Below are 3,768 nucleotides of genomic sequence, written 5' to 3'. Positions count from 1 at the left end.
TAAATCGGTCGTGCAGATTTCAGGGGAACCATTATGGTGTTCGACATAAGCGATTTAGGCTGGATGGCTGACCGTGGATTTTAACTCTGCTCTTTCGCACGTTTCCTTTATATTAGTCATTCTGCCAGCTTTCTCGATGAAAGAAGCTTAGAAATTATTGCAACAACAGAAGGATGAACTTGATGACGTCTATCGGAGTCCGTCTTCTTTTCTATCTGCCAATAAGACTCATCACCCAACTTGGACACGCTAGGGCCTTTCTTTCCATCTTACAGTACCCAGAGCCCTCTACTCTCAAGTATGGAGTCGCCTACGGTGTGCAGATGGAGCTAGCTAATTGCAGTCCTTCCTGTGCAGTGTGACCATAGTAACAACACTCCAACTTCCGGTTTAATACCCGATAGTAAGCCAATTAATTATAAAACATTAAAACACACGTATAACCAACCATATTACCACCACATTACCATAGACCACCTTAAAACAATGGTATCGGTTTGATTCAACACGCGACACGACAGAGAAGAGGAGCCAGCCTCATTTCTCTCTCTACAAAGATGTCTTCTAGGCCGTGCTAAGAGCGTTGGATACGCGCGTTAGAAAACGTCTCTGAACAAAGCACTTTTACACTTTAGTCTTTCGACATGAAGTATGCAAGGGAGGTCTCCAGTAAGCTGTTTTCAGGTTCAGATATTTAAAGACCAGGAGATGTTGGAGTAAACATAGATAACAGAGAGCCTCCTTCAACACGGCTGCTTTCAGATAGAGCTGTTTACTAGTCGTCTCTGGTAGCTCTGTGAATATCAAACACTACTGATACCACTGCTACTGTCCCCGCCTCCTGTAATTCACTTGCTGTTAACTGTTTCTGCAGAGTTAGGAGGAAAAAACTTGAAATATTACTGTAGTCATAGCCCTTAGTTTCACAATGCCCGTCCAAAGTGCAAAAGACAATGACCGCTTCATTTACGATGGCATTTTAATCTGAGATAAAATTAACCCCCTATAGCTCAGCTGTGAACGATCAACTAGACCTCACTACCCAATTACCTCTGATAAGAAACATTACTACCTACACTTCTCAAGAGCACCGGCAGAATACTACAGTCAACGAGAACATACGTTTAGAGTAAAACATATGGCCGTATTCAAAAGTGAGGATAAAATGATTGAACTGGATGTTAACCATTATCTTGACCTGACTATGCAGCCCAATACTGAGCGACCGGAATCAGATACAGTACATGCAACCGTTGTCTGGTAAATCGCACAAATTGAACAAAATCGCACAACCTGAACGTGGTTTACAGGCTATTTTGCCACTCCCGCCAAGGCGAATGCCGACTCAACAACCCGAGTCGAATACAGTACATGCGACCGTTGTCTGATTAACTGCCTACCCTGGACGTGGTATATAGGCTATTTTGTTACTGTCACCAAGGTGAATGCTGGGTTGGTTCACCAACTCTGCCCCAAAAACAAAACACATAGATACTTAAAGTACAATTATACAGGGGACACACTCCCCGCGACTGACAGACTGGTAGTTCATACGAGGCATACATGGCGCTATGGGCATGCGACTCAGCACACACAAAAAAAAAAAAAAAAAAAAAAATCACGTTCGCATCATAAAGATTATGACAGTATATTCAAGGAACCTGTGCATAGCATCAGAAGTCATCAGCTTTTGCTACGCATTCAAAGTTTATTAATGTACGTACCTACTGACAAAAATCTACACTGGGAAACATATTTTAACAGATAGTTTTGGGTATAAAGAAAGCAAAAACTGGAGTTGATTTATTTACATTCATACACACAGTCGTTGGTAATTTTTTACTCAAAACATTTTAGTGGATCTTACTAAATGGAATTCTACGGGGTGAGAAGCTGAATTCTCTCACCTCACATAACTTTTGACTCTGTAAAGATATTTCCATACGAATAGTGAACAGCGTCACATGAAGCATAAACCAACACGTTCTCGGAGTCCTACAGTCACAGATATAAAGGCTTCAACTATTTTTAAATACAATTATGGGAGTCTTTGCGTCGGAAATGCAGATCTCTGTGTTAAAAATTCAGAATTTTTAGGTCTGATAAGAAATTACGGAACAAAAATAAACTGAATATGAGAATTTTGTGCTGTTGCGGCTGTTTGAGGCGCATGCCTCCCGGATTTTTATGCCACACTCCTCGGAAACTTGCGTCGCCTGGCAAACAAACAAATGATCGCAATTTCTTGTTAGAGATATAATTATGAGAATTTACACTAAAAATGCATTGTTTTACATGAAAATTGAAAGATTTCTTCTTTTTGATATTTATACAGTGTGCTACGTCATTTCTACAAAGACAAAATATCGTACATTAAACAACCCTCATTTATTTTAGTATGTTTTTTGAAGAACGTGTGTAAAACGAAAACCATTCACATCTGTACACTTGCGTACACGCTTCGCCACCGATAAACTCATCGTGGTCAACATGTTGGTATAATTGCTTTACACGCAGAAAAAATTTCATATCCTCAATATCGCCGGAACATATTCGTCGGCCGTATGTTTTACATGATATTCAGAGAAAGCAGGCTAAGGGGGTCACGTTAGGAGATCATACTGGAATCCTCTGGAACTAACTACGGAACTAACGAGGGAAGTACTCAAGGTCGAACGACTAAAAAATTTTTTTAAAGTACTCAGATGTTTCTGTTTTACCAACCTACTCTCTCTATAATCCTACATTTGTGTACAATCGATGTTTCAAAGTTAATCAATCTTAGACTATGGGCGCACAAGCCACAGAAAAACAATTACTTGTAATAGTTACGGCCATCATATTCACAAAAGTCGTAAATGAGGTATTATTTCACAAGAAGCCAAATATGTTCTTGTAACAATATACATTCACATGCAGTACTTAGTAATATAGCTGAATGTGTTTGAGGTGCAAGGGCACAACCACCCCCTTCCCCTATGAAGTCATTGATGACATCATTCATTGTTGACAGACTACCCCCACTCCTCTGACAGGCCAGTTGCCTGGAAAATCAAAAATTGGTGGGAATTTCTAAATAGCCAGGGTGTTTCCCCAAATCTATGACGCAACTGTGGAAGCAGGGCTGTTTTCCCAAGACTAAACAGAGGGGCGGGGGGGGGGGGGGGGGAAGGGGGGGATGAAAGATAAAGCTTTGTCCTGTTGGTTGGAAATACAAGATGGAGACCTGGGAATATGAGGACAGTCTCTGTGACGTCAGAATTGAAGATGGCTGACCTAGAGATAGGAGCACAGTCTCTAAGACATCACAATCCAAGGCGTATAGTATGAAACAAGCGCACACAGCCTACAGATTTTCGCTTTACAACCGAAACCATAAATTCCTAAAATAGTAGGGCTCTATACCATGCGAAAACAATGTCAGCACTCAATATAACCACTCCAACCGGACATCATGAACGAATAATTTGCCAGGAATATGTTTCGCACAAATCTTGTTTCAGCGGCATTCGAAAACAACGATATGTTCCACACAGTCATCCAGCACCAAGATGGTTTGACTATTCCAAACAACAGTATTCTATGAAACTTCTGAAAAAGAGTGATACGATCAACAACGAACTTGAACGGATGTCACGTGACATCCGCGACGACCAAACACAACGATCAGCAACGAACAAAATGACAAAAAAAATATAGTAGAGCACTTGCCTGCGGAAGGCAAGGTCCTGTGTTCGAGTCTCGGTCCGGTACACAGTTTTAATATGC

This window comes from Schistocerca americana, chromosome 1 (genome assembly GCF_021461395.2).
Source record: "Schistocerca americana isolate TAMUIC-IGC-003095 chromosome 1, iqSchAmer2.1, whole genome shotgun sequence".
NCBI lineage: Eukaryota > Metazoa > Arthropoda > Insecta > Orthoptera > Acrididae > Schistocerca > Schistocerca americana.
This window is presented reverse-complemented; position numbering follows the sequence as displayed.